This window comes from Typopeltis vanoorti, chromosome 13 (assembly GCF_054136105.1).
Source record: "Typopeltis vanoorti isolate ZY-2024b chromosome 13, IOZ_Tvanoo_1.0, whole genome shotgun sequence".
NCBI lineage: Eukaryota > Metazoa > Arthropoda > Arachnida > Uropygi > Thelyphonidae > Typopeltis > Typopeltis vanoorti.
In genome coordinates, this window is record NC_143561.1 from 17,464,230 (window position 1) to 17,489,817 (window position 25,588).

At 36.6% G+C, this 25,588-nt stretch overlaps 1 non-coding gene across 1 annotated transcript; it reads left to right on the forward strand.

The window, feature by feature from the left end:
• Positions 1–17,145: 17,145 nt before the first annotated feature.
• Positions 17,146–17,227, forward strand: TRNAS-UGA (transfer RNA serine (anticodon UGA)). Its single transcript has one exon. It is a non-coding gene; the product is annotated as a tRNA-Ser (tRNA).
• Positions 17,228–25,588: the final 8,361 nt, after the last annotated feature.

Below are 25,588 nucleotides of genomic sequence, written 5' to 3' on the forward strand. Positions count from 1 at the left end.
TTAATCTCATGATACCTCTTAGAACAAATACTAATGATTTATAATTCATGATTCTTTGTCTCTTTCTTACAAAGAGAGAAAGAATCAACGGCATTATAAATCCCATTTCACATTTTGTAACCAAAACTACTTACTCTTCCCCCCACCCCGTATTTGAAATTCACGACTAAAGAATCTCAGTGATTCTGACTTTTCCGAACTTCTATTCATATCACGAACATTTATTGATCGTATCACATTTTATTTATTGGTTCCGTCTGTTAATTAGTGTTTAAATGCTTGCGTTTGGAAAAGCCTAAATTATCATCTCTGGAGAAGAGTACTCTGAAGTGCCAAATAAAGCAGAACAAGAAACAATACTCCTTATCTATTCCGTGATCAGAAGTGTCTTCTCAAGAAGCCATGTAGATCTTACAAGAAAAGTTTCTCACTGTGAAAGTATGGATGATAAAACGAGTTCATAATCTAGATCTTTATTGATGGGTTGCTATAACAACAAAATAGGTATTAGAAGACGTCGAAAAAAATGCATCATCATTAGTTGTAACGACTAATGTTGACATTATTGAAGTATCCTACTCGATTACGGTAAGGTTAAAAAAATACGGAATCTTACACTTCCGAAAAAAAAGAAGAGAAATTAAATGCTTCTCATGAAGATCAAGGAATCACGTGTTCTTCTAAAACACACACCCAAAAAAATCCTACATTCAGCTAAGTAAATCGGCTGCTGTTGGTGAGAATCTCAGAAGAAAGTTATGCATAAGGTCGCAGTTCATAGAAACAAATCTTCCTGTATTAAGTATCCGGCCTAAGTAGTAGTAGGGTCACTTCTGACAAGATCAAGATAAGATAAGGAATCGTGACGTGATTGGTTGACGTCATTGTGGGCGTGGCTTCATGGGTTTGGAATGTTAGGAATTTCCCTGTGGGCATATGTGTCAATGGCTTCAGTTGTTGTGTTTTGGTTTGCGTATGGCATTATGGGTGATGGTAGAGATAAGGATTCGTGTTGTGATTGGTGGGACACTTCTGACAAGATCAAGATAAGATAAGGAATCGTGACGTGGGTGTGTGTTGTTATGAGATGTAGATAGGTGACGTCATTTGTTAGTTGTAAATAAGTGAAATTATTGTTTTGAATCGAAAGGAAGATATATTAGAGATAAGGAAACGTGTCGTGATTGGTGGGATACTTTAAACAAGATCAAGATCAAGATAAGGAATTGTGATGTGAATGTTTGTTGTTGTCAGATGAAGATCAATGACGTCATTTGTTAATTGTAAATAAGTGACGTTGTTGTTTTGAATGGAAAGGGAGATATATTAGTGTATAAGGAATCGTGTCGTGATTGGTGGGACACTTCTAACAACATCAAGATAAGATAAGGAATTGTGACGTTGATGTTTGTTGTTATTGATTTTGGAATGTTTGGAATATCGCTGGGGTCCCCTTCTGTCAGAAACATCACGTGGTGTGTTTGGTGATATTTAGAGATAAGAATCGTGACGTTATGTGTTTGGAAATTTCTGGGGAACATGTCTCTCTGTGATATCACATGGTGTTTTGGTTTGGCTATGGAATTGTGGGCGATGCTTTTGAGATAAGATATCTTGGAATTTCCCAGGGCGACACACATCCGTCATGTTTTGTTTGGTTGTCTAAGGATGGGTGTACCAATTTCCAATACATTATGGGGTATTTCTTTCCTGTTAACGGTGAGAATTCTTCGACTATGTCGTGATGGCGGTTGTGATTAGGTTATCTGAATAATTTAATTATATATACTAATGTAACTCAAACACACTTTTTCCCCCCATAGTTCATCCGTATTTTCTTCTATATTCATATTCTAATCAAGTTCATATTTTATTCATAATTCATCCGAATATTTTGATTTGTCTAAAGTAAGATCTTAAAATTCAATAAATAATTTTTTCTTCTATAGATGGTTGTACTAATTTTCCAATACATTTTGTTTATTTCTTTCCTGTTTGGTGTGGGAATTCTTAGAGAAAGTTGTGACGGCTGTCGTGTTTTGAGTTTTTTCTGAATAATTTAATTATAATGGTGTCCCTTAAACACACACACACACACACACACAATAGACATGAAAAGTCGCTAATGTATCCATGTTGATACTCTAATATATATACCCTATGATTATTCTTATCAAAAAAAAACTATTCAGTATTAGAATTACGCTTACCAAAAAACATACGACCAAGGGTTATTGAAATTACAAGTATCAATTGTTATCAATTCACAGCACAGAACACAAACACAACTCTGAAAATCCAGTTGACTTTTTTCATTATAGGTTTTACTTTAAAATTCAGCTAACTACATATTATAACCAGACTAAGTGAGTAAAATAAATAAATAAATTGTGTGTGAATTATTTTCCCACTCTGTTAATTTTCATTAATCTTGTTTGTAGATAACTGAGTGACTCATTTCCGGTCAGCCAGTCATCGTTCTTTTCTTAGCCAATAGCGCTTTCTTCAAAGGTAAAATTTTTCTCAGGGATGTGTATTACTCAAATTTACTGTTGTGACTAATGTTTACACTAATGTTAAGTAGCAAAGTTTGCACTGACCTCATGTGATCTTTGAGACCTAAGTTGTTTCACTCTTAGGTGAAATAACTTCGCATCACTTCCTTTCCTACACATATTGCAGTTTCTTCAAAGGTAAATGTCCACAGGATTATGTATTACTTAATCATGCTGTTGTGACTAAGTGTTTTCGAGGTGATACACTACTGATGGGTAGCAAAGGTTTTTAATTTGACCTTGTGTGATCGTTGAGAACTAAGTTATTCATTGTCACATGATGTGATTATTGGTTTTCCATTGGTTCTAATTTTTTTATAAATAGACTAAAGGGTTGCACATTTCATTTGTTTGAGTTTCTAGTATTGGTAAATTTTGTATGCATTCAGAAGATTATTATAGTTTCAAAATGAGTTTTTCTGGAGAAAAGGTAAGTTAATTTTGTCATTTTATAGCAATGTCATATGAATTTTAGTGACTACATTAGCGATTTTTGTCTATAAAGTTATAAGGTGGTTTTTGCAATGGAAAAATAAAAATCATGTTCATTATATTCAATCTGTTTTGTGTTAAGTGAAATCCCATAAGTCATTATATATATACAGGGTGTTCGGGATAAATTTGACAGTTTCGTAAGGAAAAAGAAAATCTTCTTTGTATCTATTAAATTTAATGAATTGACAAAAAAACATTACAGGCAGAGTTAATTACAATACTATCAACAAGATTTACTCAAAATAACCACCATTAGCATCGATCACAGCTTCAATTCTGCTTCGGAACCTCGAACAAGCTGATGCTACAGTCTCCCTGGGAAGGGCCGCAAAAACTGTTTTAATTTTATCCATTAACTGGGCTTTTGTATTACTGGAAGTGCGATTGGTGTCTTTTTCAACTGCGCCCCATACAAAATAATCCATGGGGTTAAGGTCTGGGGAGTTTGGAGGCCAAACATTTGGACTGGTGAAGTCGTAGAAATTTTCAGACAACCATTTTTGACTTTTCCCAGAGGTGTGGCAAGGGGCCGAATCCTGCTGCCATACATACGGCCTACCATTGGCTACCCTTGTTATCCAGGGCTTGACTACAGTTAGCAACTCCACGAACAAAGCCCGAATTCCAATGCCAGGGTTCTTCAACACCTGTTCCTGCAGATTTGCGAGGAATTCTGCTGTACGAACGCAATCAGATCGTCTGCTAGGGATCTTTCTTCTTGCTACATCCTCGTAGTCACCATTGCAAGTCTCTAGTTCATGCCTGATTGTTTTTACTGTATTCAGGGAGCATTGGGCAGCAGTCGTAATATCCTTATTTTGATGGCGGGCACGAATCATCATGATACAAGTTATTCTCTTCCATGATTCAGGTGGGTTCCAGCTATCCATCCTTTCTGACATCTCATCTTGTATATGAATGAAGGGTCCAAACTTTTAAATGAAGAGAAGTGTGTGTTAATACATGTAACTTACGGAAAAATATAATTAATTATAAATATGTCAAATTTATCCCGAACACCCTGTATATATATAAATTTTTGAGGGCTGATTTTTAGTAAAACTGTGTTAGTGAAACTCTCATGTAGTATTGACATTGCTAAAATCACCTTGAGTTTTTATTTCTGAATGATATTTCTGAAATCTAGAAAGTAATTTTTTTTAATAGCGATCATCTGTTATTCGGTTTGTTGATGGTAATGGGAATATATTCATTCAACAACCCACCATTGTAGAGGTTGATTTGACAAGAGAAAATGGTTGTGAAAATGAACAAACCACAGGACGTGGTATTAATTCTAATGTAACAATCACTGGTGTGGCTGGAGGAAGTCGCGACCCTCCCCAAAATTTATATGATTCACATTCAGTTACTGGATGTGAAACTAAACTCTCTACTTCTTCTACTATTGAACCCATACTCTACAGGGACTTTTATACTGTTTCGGTGGCCTGATCACGTAATTCTATCAAGTATCAAGCTCGACAATTAGAGTATCAAGTTCGATTTCGTGATCTGGAACTCTTTTCACCACAGTGGTTTTTTGAAATATTTTGAGATATGCTTAATGAGATCATTCAGCGTTTATCGGGTTCTGGAACTTTTTCTCACGTTTGGTTGGGCATTAGTGCATCCAGCTTAGAAAGCAACATTAATCTACCATTCATGTTACTTTCTGAACTAACTATCCAAGGGATAGTTGATGCTTTTTATGCTGTCGCCCAATCAAAACGTGAGTTTCTTTTGGCAAATGATCTGATTATCGATGTCGTACTTATCAATATCAGTAACAATGGTGGTGGCAGAACCAATGTTAAAAGAAGAACGCTGCTTAGCCTGGATGAATTTGTGAAAATAAAAAAAGCTATTGTGGAAATTAACAACAAAGACAATCTTTGCATGACCTGAGCACTTGTTCTGGGTGTTTCTGCACACACTGATGATGTTGCAACATACAGACAAGTGTGTTTAGATTGTAAAACGTTACAAAGAGGGCTTTAACTCTCCACAAAATTGCAGGGGTTCTGCTCATTTCTTGTGGTATTCCAGAAGCAGATTGCTTTCAAAAGCATTTGACTCCAGAATACCAGATCGTAATTTTTTCGTCAGATGCTAATTTTTCAGTGGTGTTTCATGGTCCAAATGCAAGTAAACAGATCTGTTTTTTATATCGCAATCAGCATTATGATTTTGTGTATAGTGTGCCAGTTCTGTTTGGGGGTGTCTATTATTGCCCCAACTGTTTGAAAACATTCAAAGAATCTATCCAAATGCAAATGCATAGATGCTAAAATGTATGCATCCGTTGTCGCACAAATGCCAGTCAATGTGTGCAGGACCTTGTTTTGTGCAAGTCATGCAATAGATTTTTCTACAGCAACGAATGTCTGAATTTGCACATACAAAATAATATTTGTTCAAAAATCCATCATTGCGGACAATGTTTGGCTATTTTCTCTACAGATAAAAGCCACGTCTGTCCACCTGAAAATTTCTGCACACACTGCAGATCAGTTCACCCAAAACAGAAAAGCTTTGTGCAAAAATCGGAGGTCTCAAATAAACAAGTTTCTATGGTTTTTTTGACACAGAAACTATAGCAAAAAATCATCATCATGTACCAGTCTTATGTGTAGCTGATTTTGGTAGTCATGAAAGGGAGTTCTGGGGTAAAAACTGTGTGGCTCAGTTTCTAGATGAGTTGTTTTCTGTCAAGAATATCATGAAAAGAGATCGAGATGGTAAGATCCTTCAGACTGTCAAACCAAAATACGAAAATATTCGTGTAATTGCACACAATTTTCGTGGTTTTGACGGGTATTTTATTTTGGAATATGTTTTTTCAAAAAATTTCCAACCCCGTGTAGTGTTTGAGAGATCGAAAATACTTGCTATCTATTATGACCCATTAAACATCATATTTCTTGACAGTTTTTCCTACATTAGTGTTGCTCTTCGAAACTGCCAGCCATGTTCGATCTCCCTGAAGTTCGTAAGGGTTTCTTTCCTCATAAGTTTCACACCGATTCTCTGCATTATCATGGAGTCATCCCCAAACAATCATATTTCCAGCTGGAATTTATGAATAAAGAAACTCGTACAGATTTCGAGACTTTTTACGAAAATCGGCTAGACACTGAATACTGTCTGAAAGCGGAACTTTTAGCTTATACAAAAGGTGACGTGCGTGTTTTGCGAGACAGTTGCAACACTTTTCGCACTCTCTTCATACAGCTCACCCAGATTGATCCCTTTCTCCATGACATTACAATTGAAGGAGTATGTTTGAGAGTATTTCTCCAAAACTTTTTGAAACCTAACACATTGGCCATACTTCCTTCTCGGGGTTACATAGGGGAAAACGTACAAAGTCGAAAGGCTTTGGCTTGGCTCAAATGGCAAGAACAACAGAACAACATAACCATACAACATGCACGTTCTGTGGGGGGAAGTCCGCATCAGACCTTATTTAGTCGATGGGAAATGTGGAAGCTTTTATATGATTTCTACGGTTGCTTCTTCCATGGTTGTCAATTTTGCTATAGACCAAATACTTATCAACCATGCAGAAGTACAAACATGATAACCCTTTTTGAGCAAACAAAGGATTGCGAAAACTATTTTTGTAGCCAAAGATTCGATGTGATCTCAATTTGTGAATGTCATTTTAATACAGAAATTTCTGAAAACACAGCCTTGAAAACCTTTATTGCTGCTCTTAATATTCCAGATTCCATATTACCTCATAGTGCTCTGCATGGTGGCAGAACCGACTGCTACGAAATGTATCACAAAATTCAGTCAGAAGGGTGAATTATTCGCTATTTGGACTTCAATAACCTTTATCCATGGGTAATGAAATACCAGGTATTTCCTATGGGGCATCCCGAAGTTATTATCAATAATTTAAACTATTCTCCTGGGGTATACTTTGGTATTTGCCATGCAAAAGTGGAAGCACCTACCGATCTCTTTTTACCGGTTTTGCCCATCACAGTTAACGAAAAATTAATCTTCCCCTTGTGTGGAAAGTGTGCTTCCGAAATGGCCCCATTATGCTCTCATACGGACCTATCATTTACAGGTTATTGGTGCAGTCCCGAATTAGATTTAGCACGTGCTCGCAGTTATAAAGTTATTGAATTTTACAAGGTGTGGCATTTTTCTCAAAAATTTGAAGGGGAAGAAAACTTCTTTGCTCATTATATTGATACCTTTCTGAAGCTGAAACGGGAAGCATCTGAATGGCCTGACGGTCAAAACCGACAGGCTTATCTTGATGAGTTTTTGCTAAGGGAAGGTGTTATGTTAAATAGTGAACACATTAGTAAAAACCCTGGTAAACGTTCACTTGCTAAGCTTTGTTTGAATTCTCTATGGGGAAGGCTTGCCATGAGAATGTTAAGAACTCAGACCCAGGTGATTTCCTCTTATGAAGACCTCGTAGAACTTTTTTTAGATAACAGTAAAGTTATCCAAGATGCCAGGTTAGTTTCAGAAGAGCAGATGATGGTTGCCTACTCTCCTATTAAAGGCACTGAGCTTGAAAATAGGAAAGGGAATGCTGTCATCTCCTCATTTGTAGCTGCCTACAGTAGGATAAAGTTATATGAGGTCATGGAACCTTTGCAAAGACGGCTTTTATACACAAATACTGATTCTGTCATTTTCATTGAAAAACCGGGCGATTACTCACCATCCATTGGTCACTACCTTGGGGAGCTAGGTGACGAACTCGACGGTGACTTTATTGTTGAGTTTGTTACCACAGGCCCCAAATCTTATTCCTAAAAAACGCGGGGTAAGATTGTGACCAAATGCAAAGGCATTACTTTAAATTCTCGCACGGCCACTGAGATTGATCTGGAATCTATGATTGCAGCAGTAAGGGGTGAGCCACAAAACATCCAAATTCCTGTACCATTTTCTCAGAGACAAATGGAGCTGTCAACTCAAAACGACCTCCGTAACAAAAAGATTTGGATACACTTTTGCGAAGCGCATAGTATCAACAGACACATGCACTTTTCCCTATGGGTATTTTAAAGGATAATTCCTTACACTCAAATACCCCATAAGCAAAAGATGCCATCTATGGTACAGAAAACTAAACAACATTCTACCTGGTAGGTAAAAATCCATGGTTGTTTTCCCAACACGATAATTTGCAGTGTGGCCCTTCTCTTGTGCCTTTTTTATCAGCTAAGCTAACGCCTTTTTATTCCCGTATATACGGGAGTAGGCGAGGCCATTTAGCCCTATCTAACTTTTGGAGACTGAGTAGGCAGTTCAATCTCCACTGGTACCCAATCAGAGACAGATGGCCCAAGGCTATCCCTAATTAAGCGGTACGCAGTGAAGAGAGACGGCTCAAATGTGCCGCCATCTCGTGGTCTCTAACCCTAACACAATATATTTAATGTCTGAAATAATGTGGGTTCTACGGTCGATTTTCTTGAGTTTACAGGACGGAAAACCCGAGTTTCCGGGAGGAAAAACCTGCTTGCCCGTGCCAGAGATCGACTAACTCGGGAACCGGTCGAAAAAAGGCTTAGAAAAATTTCCTCTAGTCGCCGACTAAACTCGAAACCAAGACTTCCTTCGTGCGGCCTAGCGCGGTGGTGTGCAAACGCCACATCCACTGAGCTACACATGCCTTTTTTATATCAATGTTATTGTTACTATTATTCCACAATAGCTTTTTTTTCTTAGAATTAATAAAGAAAAATTTCGTCTTGGCATGATTACATGGTGACTGTGATAAAAAAAAAAAAAATGTTGACAAGGAGTTTTTTTTATATTAAAACACGTATCTATTTGTTTTTACATGATCTTTGATTATATAAAAATAATCACAGTCTTATTATGTTATCATTTTCGATATGTTCATACATCCATTTACATGTATAATTTCGGGAGCTACTCAGTCAGGAAAAACAACATTCGTGTTGTCTCTCATAGAACATTGTAATCAATTAATCAAACCACCACCGGAACGAATCGTTTACTGTTACAGTGAAAATCAAGATAAATTTAAAAAATTTACCAATATAGAATTCGTGAATGGTTTGAAGTTACCTGAATTTGATTCTAATGTGAGAAATTTACTCATAATCGATGATTTGGTTCACCAGGCTAAGGACAGCACGGAAATAGCTGATGTATTCATAAAAGGTTCACATCACCGTAACCTTAGTGTGATTCTACTGACACAAAATTTATTCTGTAAAGGTACACATTTTCGTACAATTTCTCTCAATAGCCATTATGTTATTGTTTTTAAAAATCCCCGAGACTCTTTGCAGTTTTCTCATTTAGCTTCCCAAGTATTTCCAGGACAAACGAACGTTTTAGTTCAGATTTATAAAGATGCAACACGGGAACCCCACTCGTATTTAGTTTTAGACTTTAGACAGGAAACACCTGATATTTTACGCTTGAGGTCACGGATTTTGCCAGGAGAAGAACCCAATACAGTATTTATCCCTGAATGGCTGATAGACTCAAACGCTATGAATATCTCATCAAGTACTTATCTCATTCCTCTCCCAAACAAGCAAATGATGCTTTAAAACACTGTGCTTCCAGCCAAATCACCACACTCTGTGAAATCTGCAAAAATGTTTTATGTGGAAATATTCCACTAAACCATAATCAGAAGTCACGCCTACGAAGGAAAAAAAAATTATCAGAGCACTAAGTAACAAATCGCTTCCCTTCATAACCAGAAGAAAACTGGTTTTACAGCACGGAGGAGCACTGTTTCCATTATTAGACAGTATCATTGTTCCTTTATTGACTTCACTTATTATACTGACTTAATATACTGACTTCACTATAGACAATGAATATGTTTAAAACGTTTACTCTTCTCCAATCACCAGAGGAGCGTGAACTATACACACTCGATGACGAAATGAGTACCATTTTAAAAATAAGAAATAAACATGCAGATGAAAAGTAAAAGCATATTTAAATGTTCTGCAAAAGTATTTAGGGTTGAAAGATCAATTGGCTCACACAGAAGGAGAGCAACAGGATCATAAACTACCACGTCCAGAACATTTACTGAACAAACCAAATACCCAGAACCATTCCCATCAACCATCAACGTCAGCCAGTCCCAGTGAAGAAAATGCTTCCACTTCAATCCCTCCAAGCAAGAGAGCTCGAAGAAGAAGTACCAAATTCATCTCTCTATCTCCCCGAAAGCTGCGTGGGAATAAGAAACTGGTTTGGAAAAAACGGTAAGTGAAAAAAAAAAATTTTTTTTTTTTTTAATTATTTTTTTATTTTCAGTAAATGATCTGTAACAGCATTAGTTACTACAATATCATTTAACCACAAATCCTTGGAATAACATTTGCTAATAATATTTTGCATAGAAACACCACGACATCTCAATATTAAAAAATACACGCAATGCAAACCACACGCGACAGATTCCTTAGCTTGTACAGCTACAGAATTATAATGCCATTTATTAGTGTTGATATTCAGAAAGTTAACAATATCGTTTTCGGGTGGACGACCGAAGCTATCAAAAAAATCACCGTGTTCGTCTTAGATAGCTTGCCAATGTTGTCCTGGCAACAAGGTCGGATCTGTGTTCACGACGAACATCGACTGTTGTTTTCTGATCGGATATTGTGGCAATTCATCACGAGCACAAACTCCTAAACCCACTTTTCTCGTCGTGGGTTCTAACTCTAGTATGCTTACTAATTGTTCAGTGTTCATAGTCCAGTAACACAGAACGATCCTTTGTTACGGATAACGTACACTCAAATTCTGCATAAAGAACCACTGTGATGTTTTCAGGAAGAGGTTGAGAAAATTTAACTTCGTGTCGCACACTTCCTCTTCTTAATAGGCTGACATAGGGGGCAACGGCATTTTGATCTGGCGATAAGTCAAATCCATAGAGAACGTTTCCCTTTACGTATTCTTCATAAGAAATGTCATTACCACAGTCTCTGTTCCATTTACCTAGTGATGTGAACAGTGACATGTAACATCTGCTGTAATGCCTTTCTTTCAAGTTCGGAGTCAAAGGTTGTGAAGGATACTGAATATTATCAGCTGTCATTACAAGAAAATTCAGATCGAAATGATGAAAATTAAATGGATTTCTGTTGAAAGTGCCATTAAATCCATCACTAGGGACTAGTCCAATAATTAATCTAGATGGTATTTCACCTAGATACAGACTGTCTCGTGTGGCATCTGACATACCTTTGGGAATAGAAAAATAAGACACTTGCACACGATTGATGGGATATATCATGTTTGACTTGTCTAACACAGACAAGTGAGCCAGTTGAATCTTTGAATTTATTTTGACTTTGCGGACAAAAAGTTTAGCCCCTTCAATTTGCACTTGAGCCTTAGAATCAACATTTGCAGTCAGTAAACAAAATTCGGGAGAACTGTGAACCATACGAATACGAACAGTAACGTTATTGATCAAGTACCGGTTTGATGCATGATGTCAGCGTGTATTCGCCCAAGCATCTCGACACCTTTCGATTGGTTAATTCGAGCTTGTCGTCTACGCATCCCACATTCACTTTTGGTAAACATATCACTAACATTAGCCACATCATCTTTAACAAATAGTTCATTTGTCAGTTGACTGTTTTTAGCATCTCTGTCATAATTTAGTAGGTTTTCAATATAAGCCCTATAAGGATACGTGTCTGATGCCACATTCACTAGTTTATCTTGGAGAAAAAAGTCAATTTGGCTGAACAGGGAATGGAAAATATTATTCACAACACCAACTGAAGAATCTTCGATAGGTTTATTATCATTGTCAGAGATGCGCACACGAACTCGTAGGTATGATTTTCCCAAATCCAAGTATTCTTCAGATGTACCTGGTATGCAAAACTCCACAGGACCTCCACTGTCAGTACTGGATATTGGTTGGTAGGTGACATAAGAACTTCTTTCCACACACATGTTGACACGAGGATGAGAAAAAAGATCTAACTCTGACATCATATGCTCAGCAAAAGATGTCATCTCGCTTGCTCTTTTTAGTATTCGTTTTTTTCTTCTTGCTTCCTTGACCTCTCTGAAGTAATCGACTCTGAGCCTTTTCAGCAATGGTTTTCCCAGCTTCTGATGCTCTCTTTATAAAGGCTCGACGTACAGGTACCCATTCCAATACATCTCCTATCATATGCTGACCGGCTTTTAAGGCATGACGACCGACAAATTGAGCTGCAGGTTTTAAAAGTGGACTTAGAAAGGAGAAGGCACTTCTGAAAATGCTACCTAATCCGTACCCACGTTGTATTGGGGGGCCCGTAAACATTTGAGCCCCACCTGCCTGCAATGTGTAATATCTGAGATAATCAGTCATCCTTCACTTGTCGGAACTGTAATTTAACTATTTTCTTACCACCACGAAAGTGGAACAACTCGCCGCTGTCAGAACGAATTTCAATGCTAATTGACTGAAATGTTTTTTTTCGTAACGGATAATAATCAGGTTGAGCAAAAACGAAGGAACACTTGGTGCTGCACTGAACAACTCGTAACAATGGTGCACAAGTATCACCAACTATCTGTTCTTGTATTAAATCAGAATAAACAAAATATGCGGCTACATCCCTCTTTATATCAGTTGGATATTTCCCTGTGATTGTACCTTTCAGTTTAACACCAATCTGATTAAAACCCAGTAGAAGACCCAAACCCGAGGCCTCCTTGGGAAACAACAGGTTGTAATCTTTTGGGACCGTCAGAGAAATGGTTGTTTGGGTTCTTTTTTCCATAATCACAAAACTCACATCAAACAATGCTTGAAGAAGTTCAGAGAGTGAATTGTAACTGCCATGGGGAATCTTGTACACTTTGTAAAATCCTTCTTTAGACTTTTCGAAAACTTTATTTCCTGTGATATTGTTGTTGTCGATATTGTTGGCTCCTCCTCCAATTGCACGTATCATATGAAACTCATCGTAACCGGAATCTATGTTATTAAATTCTCCTGGAAGATGAATTTCGGCAAGAGCAACTTCCCATTTATCTTTAAGTCTGATCTCGTGTGGTAATTCCACTTGAAATTTCGTTTGCGTGTTTGTAGGAAACATTTTCATACTGGCATTACTGGGAAGGGTTAAGTAAAACATCTTCGGTACGAACCCAAGAATTATACGATGAGGGATAACCGAGCCACTTAACAAAATACTGAAGCTTTCCTTTCTGTTTGCGCTGCTTAAGTACTTGTTCGATTAGATACACGTCTTCCGGAAGTTCATTGGGTATATTAGCCTTTTGCAGTTGAACTTCGTAGAAAGTTCCCTCCACTATCTCTCCGTCCCGACTGCGAACTCTATATACTACAGGGTTTCTATTAATAACCTGAGTAATAGTGAACAATTCTCGTGTCCAGTTACCCCAATATCCTTTTCTAAATTTGTGGGTATCATTACTTAAAACTACACTATCACCTACTTGAAATTTTGGTTTGGTAGTCTCCTCTTGGGTTCCGTAGAAATATTTCCAAACACGATCCTCGATGTGAAGGTTAACTTGCGAAGGAGACATACCGATAGTGCGGTGTGGTGTGAGGTTATAAGTATGTACAAGGGGGGCAAAACTTTCGTATAAATTTTATACGTCATCCATTTGTAGATCTTTGTTTTCAATGTTCTGATAAATCTTTCTGCAATGGGTGCTTTCATTTCACTCCTAGTCATGTAGAAATGAATATTATGTTTTTTAAACATTGTACGAACTTTCTTGTTGCAAAACTCTTTTCCTTGATCAGTGTTTATGTAACATAGCACTTCCTCTTTAAAAATAGACTAGAAAGCATTAACAACATTGTCTGCTGATTTCTTCTTCAGTGTTCGAACCCACGCAAATCGGGAAAAACTATCAATGCATACAAGAAGGAAACACACACCCCCATTCTCTTTTGCAAGGGATGACATATCTGCCAAATCACATTGAAAAGTGTGTAAAAGTGTCCGGACTTTGATTTGATTCGGTTCAAACTTTCTTCTAATGGGTTTATGTCTCACATAAGTAGGTTGAGTTGCTAACGAACTTTTCACGGGTTCATGTGACAAATTTGTATGTTTCTGAAAAGCTTTGATACTTCCAAAACTAACTACTGTATTAGGATTATAGTAATCTGCTAACTTTTCCATTACTATCAATGATTTTTTTTCTTTGCAGGTGAAAATCAAGAACTATCGCAAAAGTGCCAAATACTTGCTTTTATAGCAGTACTGGTAATATTAGTGACCGGAGAAACTGCCATAATCATTTGGGAAGTAGTATCAAAATCAGGCAATCAAACTTGGCTCAAAAGAAATGTTACGCCAAGAAAAACATCGTATGCATTGGTGATATGTGTAAATTCCTATTTCTGTATATTGCAATGTAAATAATATATGTGAAATAAATATGTAAACTTAAAAGAACAAACAGTGTCTTTGATTTGTTATGTATGTTTAAGTAAGAATACTTTTGAAATCACCGTGAGTTCCCACACGATTAGTTTATTATTTTATTTATTTATTTATTGAACTTTAAGATATTAATTTTAGACAAATCAAAATATTCAGATGAATTATGAATAAAATATTAACTTGTTAGAATATGAATATAGAAGAAAATACAGATGAGGCATGGGAAAAAAAATAAGTATGTGTGTTGGAGTGACACCAGTATATAAATAATTATTCAGAAAAGCTCGAAAGACTGCCGCCATCACGACTTACTCTAAGAATTCCCACCCTTTAACAGGAAAGAAATATCCCAAATGTATTGGAAAATTAGTACAGCCATCTATAGACAACCAAACATGACGACAATGACGGATGTGTGTCACCTGGGAAAATTCCAAGATATCTTATCTCAAAAAACATCGCCCACAATTCCATAGCCAAACCAAAACACCATGTGATATCACAGAGAGACATATGTTCCCCAGAAATTTCCAAAAGCATAACGTCACGATTCTTATCTCTAAATATCACACCACGTGATGTCCCCGACAGACGCGGGCCCCAGCGAAATTCCAAACATTCTAAACTCAATAACAACAAACATTCACGTCACGATTCCTTATCTTATCTTGATCTTGATCTTGTCAGAAGTGTCCACCAATCACGACACGATTCCTTAACCACTAATATCATTCTTTCCATTCAAAACAATAACGTCACTTATTTACAACTAACAATGACGTCACTTATTAACAACAAACAAATGACGTCACTTATTAACAACAAACAAATGACGTCACTTATCTACATCTCATAACAACAAACATTCACGTCACGATTCCTTATCTTATCTTGATCTTGATCTTGTCAGAAGTGTCCACGACACGATTCCTTAACCACTAATATCATTCTATCCATTCAAAACAATAACGTCACTTATTTACAACTAACAATGACGTCACTTATTAACAACAAACAAATGACGTCACTTATCTACATCTCATAACAACAAACATTCACGTCACGATTCCTTATCTTATCTTGATCTTGATCTTGTCAGAAGTGCACCATCAATCACAACACGAATCCTTATCTCTACCATCACCCATCATTCCATACGCGAACCAAAACACAACTGAACCCAGTGACACATATATGCCCACAGAGAAATTCCAAACATTCCAGACCCATGACGTCACACACAATGACGTCATCAACGGAACACGTCACGATTCCTTATCTTATCTTGATCTTGTTCAAAAAAAAACCGCTTCCCATACTACTCATGTTTGTATATCGGTGTGATTATGGCAGTCTTAATACGAGTTATGGTGTATATATTCTGTTCTTCTAATTCCGATGTAGCATTGCAGGTATAAAATAAAAATGTCTCGCAATCCTCAAAGCTATCATTTGATAAAATGGGCTTCGAAATTATTATCTTAAAAAAAGGAAAAAAAGTTCTTCGCATTCTATACTTCATGATAAAAATGTTCACTTGTAAAAATATAATTTGCGAAATGTAATTACAGTATGAAACAGGGTTTACCTTGTTACAGTATGTAACAAGGTAAACCCTGTTGCAGGGGGGGGGAATAATTCAGCTTAGAGAATTCAATTTCTGTTCCGAAAAACGTTCTTCTCGTAACATCATTCTACGAAAACAACCTCTCCGTTTTTTTATTATTACTATTCCCGAACAGAATCTCCTCATCATCCTTTTTTTCTCTTTAAGATATATAGACGCGATAGTACTAAGGCGTTTAGACTAGATATTTCTTTGAGATTCTAAGAGTTCGCTTTATTTAAGCCTAAATTAATATATAATTAATATTTATATATATATATATATATCACCTCCTTTTGAGAAATGACATCTAATTTGGGTAAAACCTTCTTCGAAATGTTGCTGGACCGAATTCGATTCCCAAATCCACCAAAATCAATCGAATCCAATATTTCAATCCTTTAAAATCCAATAATTTCAATACTTTATTGAAATAAGAAGGGGTATTTATAAACTGATGATGCTGAAAATGAATAATGAATGTTATTAAATTGAGTTTATAACAAAATGTGTCTCTAGGCATCTATCGACTGACTTCCGTAAGGGTAACGTGTGGTTCGTCACGTCACGTTTCGTGGTTCAAAACTCTCCTCTTGATTTCCGAATCATTTGTACACATTACTAATTGATGCCTAGTTTGTCAGAAGTGTCTTCTGCCCTTTTCTAGTTCATATCTTTGTGAAGTTCGGTTTTCTGCGCTTGTCCACTTTTTTTTTAAAAACAAAAATCCTCTTGACGGGAAGCCCCCCATCTATGGCTAAAAATACCAGATGAAGAACCAGATTTCACCTAATGAATTCTAAAATTTTAAAATGGGGTATTGAAGGTTTGAAAAGCACTGATTTAGAAGGTTACTGTATTGCATCACATCCCTAGATTTTCAGGAAGGAATTCTCTAGAGATGCATTTCTAAAGCTGAAGTCGGATAAACCGCTAGGATGCGCTATGATATTTTCCAAAAGAAATACTTCACGTGTTGTTCAAAGTAATGATTAGATGTTTCAACTGAAACCAATGTGCTACAATTTATTTTTCATAATAACAACTAAAAGAACAAGCAGTCGTGGCCGAGTGGTTAAGGCGATGGACTTGAAATCCATTGGGGTTTTCCCGCGCAGGTTCGAATCCTGCTGGCTGCGAATGTTTTTTGATATTTGCTCCTTTGCCTCATGAGTAACATCTTTCCCCCACTTAGAAATTGTATAATACTAAATCTGTTTCGTCTTATTTCTTATTTATAAATATCTAAATAAACATAAAAAGCGTATTCGACGCTGAACTTTGAAACCACCACAGGGACATTTTTATCGTATTTATGTAAGCTAATATTTAAAGAGGAAATTCCAACCGATCCGGTCCAGAATGGTTGAAAGATGAATTTTAATTATTACTTTTTCTGATACTAACATCAAGGCAGGGATTCATTCAAATTATCTTGGAGATAACGAGTTTCTATCCTTGTTGCTAGGTAAATTGAAACATGAACCAAGTAACATAATTATAAGAGGGTTTCGTATACGTGGACTCCTTGCGAAATGGTGACACAATTTATTAAATGCATCAACAAAAAGATTTGCAGAAATACAAACATTGCCACAAAATCGGATAACACTGATGAATCAAAATGGAGAAGGGCTTTAAATGTATTTATTAAATAAATTTTGGTTTAAGAACAGGAGTACGGTTTACAGAACTCTTGAACCGATTCTCGTAAATAAATAAAATAAAACAAGCCCATAGAATGATCACCTGATTGCATGCAAGTAAGAAAGGTTTTCTTAGTTATTATATTCTTGGTTATTTATTTATTTTATTCCTTAGACCCTGCTTTTCAATTAAAATTGCTTAATTGGCTGAGCTAACGCCAAGGATGGGTAGGCAGTGCCCATCCTTGGCGTTAGATGACTTTTTATTTTTAGATGAAAAAGTCACTGATTGACAGCTGCTACAACAAATAATAAATTAATAAAAAATACGATGTTTCTTTTAAAGGATTTGCACATGCCGCTTCATGGCCAATAGGATGATGCAATAATTTATACGAGGTCACGTGTTTCTCGATTATAATCAGATTTATACAAAATTATAGGTAATTCTTCCTCCTCTCCTCCCCCCCAGAAAGTTGTGACATGCATCCTGCCCATTACGATTTGCTTCTTAGATTGAAGGAACTACTCCGTTGGAAACTCTTTGCACCAAACCGCTTTACAACTGAAAATTAATCATGCATGGACACAATCAGAAGCAATCATAAAACGATGCGTTTTATGATTGTTGCAATCTTCTGTGGAGCCTCATTGGCTCAATAGGTATCAATGGAGCCCTTTGGTTGGAAAGAGCTGGGTTCAAATCCCGTCTATGATGAGAGGAACCAATCTCAGGACTTTTCAATGAAAGATGAATTAGCAGGTCTCATACAGGGTGAAAGGTTTTTTCGTTCGGAAATTGGGGTTTTTCATCCTTAAAAACAGACAAACCCGCCCTGTGAACACACATATGTAGAGACATAGAATACATTTAGATAAGAAAAACAAGAGGGTGGGACTACGATGTTCTATAATAATTCCCTATTAAAGTAGTGGTACTACCTCACCAGCCACTAGGTTAAGGGAAAACACACACACACACACAGCCTTCTGGGGCTGTTATTATTATTATGGTTTGCCACTTAAAACATATTCTATTCTTCATCTCTCAACTACGTATTAGACCTTACTGGCCTGTTCCGGAGCTGACCTTGAGCTCTTCTAAGTCGTATCCGTCCCGAGGATAAGGTGACTAGACCTACGTCTCCAAGTATATCCTATGGCTGTATCTCATGTGTCCACGGGGCCGGTTCGCCTACTTGTGGGGAGAAACAATCCTGCTGTCCACGCCCAAGAACGGCTAACTTGGCTTTGGCTAAGAAAAATTCTTAAGCTACTCACGTCGACGACGGGAATCGAACCCGGGACACTCCTTTCCCAGGCCAATGGTTGCGAAACGCATAGCCATTCCGCTAACCTCGCGGACATATATTTTATATCGTTTCGAATCGTTTTATCATTGCAATTAAAAAAATTCTTTAATTTTTTAAAAACTCTTTAAGGGACTTTCATTCAAACGATCAGTAAAAGTATCAGATTCAGCGAAGTTTATATGAGTACGGGAGGATAAAGTCGTACAAATTAACCATTTTGAGAAACGTACCTAAAACGCGCACAATGTCATGACGCGGTATAAACACACACTGTGCCAAAACAGCTCAGGCCAAAACAGGCAAGACTCTTTGTGGATACTTGCTAGTTATGGAAATAGGTGCGATTATTATTACGTAGAAGCAAATAAACTTACCGTTGTCTGAAAATAACTCCAATGTGTACCGAATGTCGTAAATAAACTGCCCACCGTAATATTTTGACCGTATGTAGCACTAATCTAGTCTACATTTTCTTCGATTGTTCTAAGAAAAACTTATTTTAGTATTTGATTTTTCATGTAAAATAATATCTTAATTTTAATATTTGTTGAATTTTCAAATTCTGAAGAGGAATTTTTCTGGCATGTATTATTTTAAGAACACCATTAATTTAATTATGAATGCTTTGTATATAATTTAAGTAAAGTGGATCTAGTATTATTTAGGACTGGGCAAGAATCGACCGTGAGATGCGGTGATTATACCCAGGGAGGGTAATGGATTATAATCACTTAGCCAACGAAGTTCTAACTGAGGCTCGGCTATTGCTGTTACCCTCCTGCCATGATCAGAGCTTTAATATCCCAATAACACCTTATCCTTACACTGTCCTCTACAGATAACAGGTAAGATGAAAAGCATTCTTGCTTCGTCCCTTTAAGCCAGTCCTTATATAAGGACTAGTATTATTTCAATGCCGAATGTAGAAACTATGATAGGTTCCGTTAAAAGAAGTTGAACAGAGAGCTTACGGGAAAGCATTCACGAGTTGCCTTAGTGCAACTCGTGAGTGAAGAGTTTTGCCTTGAGAGAGTAATTTGAGTCTCTGGGGATTGGTAATTTCCGGCAGCCCCTCTATCGGGGTTGTGTCGTGGTTGCTTTTCTCTGGAATATTAGCGGTTCTACTCAGTGGTAGAGTGCGAGCCTGTCACTGTGTGGAACCAACGCTCAGTTGGACTATCTTTCGGTCACTCGTAGGGAGTAGTCTGGGGGATCGCCTAATTTTTAGAGAGGGCTTTACTCGAGTATCGCTGGTCTCTGACGAAAACCAACCAGTTTGAAACAGCTGTCAGGCCAGTGAACCTCATATATAAGTTACGTTTTCGTTACAAGCCAATGCAAGATGTTCTGAAGGACCATTGCCGACATGCAGTAAGATCCGATCCACTCTATCCATCTCCATTCCCGTCCCCTGAAAAATAGAAGAAAAAGGAAAACAGATATATTGATTTTGCCTCAACACACTTGGGACAAGATACAAATATACTGTAAGTTTAGAGAATCCTTTCGTTGGCGAGAACCACATGAAAAAGTGAAAACATAAGCCGTATCATACCCATATGTCCATTGAAACCATATCTGTTGATATGGTTTCAAGGGACGAACCAGAATTTGGAAAGAGCCGTGAATAATTTTTTATTTTTCATTTTTCTCATCCTTTAGCCATTGTAACCATTCTTCAAACCATAATGAAGCTTCAAACTCTTCAAAACCTCCATTTTAGAATACTGACGAAAGAAAGTTTCGTGTCTTCGTTATTTCTTGGTAATCATTAATGAGAAACAGGCCTTGGCTCCTAACGATGACGAAGATGGGATTGGTAGCTTTTTAGAGTTCGTAATGATAGGATTCAGAATGGAAATAATTAGGTTTGGTTTTGAGGAACATCGCTTAATTAATTTCTATAAGGCTTTTGAATTGTGATATTACAAAAACCGAAAATCTTTCTTCACATTTACATCGTATTTTCAAAATTTGTAAATATCGTATATATAATAATATTGTAAGCTTATTTAAAAATAAAAAAATATTATTTATTTTTAAATAAGTAGGAGTTCTTAGCGTGGTTGCCGGGATAAGAATAGGACTAAAATTGCTACCCAGGAAGGGTAATGGATGGCAATGCTGTAGCCAATGAAGTTCTAACTGAGGCTCGGCTATTGCTGTTAGCCTATTGCCATGATCATAGCTTTAAGAGCTCAATAACACCTTATCCCTACACTGTCCTCTACATATAATGGGGAAGATGAAAAACATTCTTGCTTCGCCCCTTTAAACCTGTCCTTATAAGGACTATTTATCTGTAACTGATATCGATCATTCATTTGAGATGAATCGTTACCTGATTGTTGTGGAAAGTATATAATAGAGAACGATCGTGTCCATTGAATAATAACAGGTTAAAAGTTTTATACTTCGTATAATTACTAACACCCAAGCGTACGGTATTCCGTACGAGACATCATATAACCTTCCAAACTAATAAAAAAATAATAATCTTTAGCGATTGTCGCAATAGATCTGGAAAAAGCCTTTGATAGTGTTCGACACAGATTTCTACATTACATTCTGCTATTGGTGAGAGTACGCACGACTTTACCGCAACTTATTAAAAAGATTTGCAATAACGCTCGGACCAGCCTACTAATGAACTAGATTGTGTCGGAACCTACAACGCTAAGGAATTTTGCAATGGCAGTGGAACTTTGATAATGCAGATCAACAACACTATTGAAATCTCATCTCATTTTCCTTTTTACCTTGCTGTGTCGAAGTAAAAAGGAAATTGAGAAAAAAGAAAGGTACAAATTTATTAATCAACGGGTCTCAAACCGTTCACAGGATAAGGTGGTCAGCCCTACGCCCCGATGTATCTTATGTGGGTAGTGTTGAGTTCTTAATGATGGTTTGCCTCTGTGGGATGAAAAACCCCAGGATAAACTGCGAAAAAACCCTACTGTCCACGCCCAAGACCGGCTAACTTGGCTATGGCTGAGGAAGATCCTTAAGCTCCTCACGTCACCGACGGGAATCGAAACTAGGACACTCCCTTCCCAGGCATATGGTTACGAAGTGCACAGCCACTAGGCTAACCGCGGACAAACTATTGAAATAATTAAAAAAATCCGTTACCAGCGATTCGATTCCAGTGGGCTTTAAAATTTTTGGATAATCCGATGATTTAGATTGCACACACACACACACACACACATATATATATATATATATACAGAGAGAGAGAGAGAGAGAGAGAGAGTATATATGTGTTACGGTCCAAGTAATTAATCGGTTTTTATTAATAATTACTGTCTATTATTAATACAAACCAAATAACGAGGTTAAAGTAAACAATTTACGAGAATTAATCACATGAACCGGTAATTATTAATACTTCCCGACTGATTACCGGTTCATTTGATTAATTCTCGTGAATTATTTACTATAACCTGGTTATTTGGTTTGTATTAATAATAGCCGGTAACTATTAATAATAACCGGATTTATTACATTATCCGTGACATATACATTTTCCTTGTTTTTATTCTAAAATATGACAACCAAAAATATTGAATATTGCTTGACTATTCACTTTAAACTTTATTACTATTTAAAAATGCATTTTTATATAAAATAATATTGTAAATTTAATGTTATATAATATATTTTAAAATGTTTAGATATAATTAAATGCAAAAAGTAAAAATCGTAAAGCTTATTTAACTACCATTATACTATTTGTGCAATGATTTTTATAAGTAAATCACAAAAAAATATTTTAAATGAGAAGCTGGAGAGTGTACTCCTCTTATTAATACGCCTCACTAATATTCATTATGAGTAGGTAAATTGAATGCTATTCAAATTAACACGTTTCCTAATAAAACGCTATTTCATTATCATTACGAAACTAAAAACAGGTACATTCCGATACAAATGGTGTGTCAGCCGCAATTTTCACGCTTTTTTAGAAAATAAACAACATCGCTTTAACAGATCTAAACTTCTTAATGAGATACAGAATTCCAAACTTTGAACTAAGAGGTAATAATGTGAATTAATTTTTATGGCTATTTTTTAGAATTCCTTTTATGATGTCATTGGATTTAAACACCGGTTTCAACGCCGAACAGCGGTAAAACTCGGGACAGTAAAGCGGTCACTACAGAGAATCCTTACAGAGTTGGGTGCGTTTTCGTACGTCATTCAGGTGGGTCAATACCTACGAAGATCGGTCCTTCCTCCATAATGTCTCTAGGACGAAGCGCATTTCCATCTAAGCGGTCATGTAAACAGACGAACTTGCAGCTTTCCGGGGACTTCAATTTGTCCATGAAAAAGCTCTTCACATCGAGAACTTCAATGTATGTGTGAGACTTCCGGCATTGGCATAACTGGGTTACACCACCCTCTTCATTGAAGAGGGTGGTGTAACCATGACCTTCAACAGCGAAGGCTACATGGAGAATGCGCTGGGTCGATTCACCAAGGATTTACATGGATGTGTGTTGTGCAAAAAAACATTCTATTTCTTGCAGGAGCAACTTCTCACACATCATGTGATTCCATAGAGCGTATTTATCAGGGAGGCTGATTTCGAGGTTCACGTAATTTCCTTCCCCTTTACATTCTTCTGATCTCACATCGCTTGATGTTTCCCTCTTTGGGTGTTGAAGGAATTGGTATTTCAACATGATCCCCCTTCAAACCTTAATCAACTAAGGGATAAAATTGCACGATATATCCAGCAGATGTCCCAACCCTTGTCCTCCAAGATGACAGACAACCTTCTATTCGCTACAAAACCTGTCATCAAAGAAAAGGTACCCATTTCGAGCACGTTACTAACAGGTCATTGTTTATTCTACCAACATGCCACCGATAGTTGTGGGTGTGCATATCATCATGTGTAAATATATGTATTTTTTTGCTAATAAACCCGTTTACTCCATGACATATATTAGTGTATTATTCAGTATTGCTTTTTTTTCCCGCAATATTATAGTACTACATAAAAAATTACATAATTACTTCCTAAAGACAATTTTCTTCCAAATTAATCATTTATCTGTGAAGATTAAAATATTGTTGAGTGTTATATCATTGCAATGCATCAATCCACCTATATCTTGGTGTTCCTTTCAGATGTTTTCTTGCCATTCTGATAAAAGCACTTTTGTTTTCACCTATTCTGTTTAAGTGATCATACCATCTGATATCAGTTCTGCTAAGAAATTCCTGAATCTTAACAACGGTAAATTCTTTCCCACTCTCCTCGTTTTAATGTGATACTGCCATCTGTTCACTCCGCTAATCAGAACTCTCATAATTGAGGTCTCTAGTCTTTGATGAAGTGTTTTCACTAATCTCTCTTATTCCATATAAGTTTCTTCAGTTCACTCCAAATCATACGAGTTTTATTGATTCTGTTGTCTATTTCCATATCCAATTTACTGTCTTCACTAAAAAAGGTGCCTAAGTAGTTGAAATGATTTACTCGTTCTATTATACGATCTCCATTCAGGATGCAGCTCACGTTTTCAGAGTTTTGCCTATTTTTCACTCTCTCTCTCTCAACCTACAGCAACAGGTTCGAATCCCTCAGTGGGCATGAATATTTGTGATTGTATTTCGGTGAGCGATGAATTTCACCGTCCGGTGTGATACCACTGCCATTTAATGGAATCCTGAAGCAGCTTGAAAGCTCCCACATTTGGACTCTAGAGCAAGTTTTCTGGATTATGTAAAATTATAAGGAAGACATCCAAAAAATATATGAAATCAACAAAATAGAAAAACAATTCCTTAGTCTGCCAACTGTACGAATATATTATAAGTTTACAAATGAATCTTTCGTCGTTTGGTGCTAAAGAACAAACATTTCAGTTGCAATGAATTGGCAGATTAGCATATTTTATCGTTCTCTTGAATTTATGTGATTATCTGGCAGCACGTAAGCTTCCAGAATTCAAGAAGCAAATTTATTCTACCAAATAAGATTTGTTTTATGATAGAAAGTTTTATAAATTTACAACTAAAAAAGAGTTAGAATTTTTTTTCGGAAAATTCTCGTGACAACTTCCGACAAATAATTAAACGTGTACAACAAGATAAAGAAATGACAAAATGCAATGGAAAAATTTTACAAACTGGAATATCTTTCTGCAATTATTTTTTAAACAAAATACTAATAACTCTAAAATACAGAAATATCGATTTATATGTATTTCAAATGAGTTGAATATTTAATAAAATATTAAAATTTTGTCATATATTTAATACACCTATTTCTAGATTGAAGAGGTATTATATAACATCTCAAAGAATTGTTTTTCCCAAATGAAGGGTGAATTTAATCCATCGTGAGACGCGGTGATAAATATCCTTGGAGGGTAATGGATAGCAATGCTGTAACCAACGAAGTTCTAACTGAGGCTCGGCTATTGCTGTGACCCCTCCTGCCATGATCAGAGCTTTAATAGCTCAATAACACCTTATCCCTACACTGTCCTCTACAGATAACGGGGAAGATGAAAAGCATTCT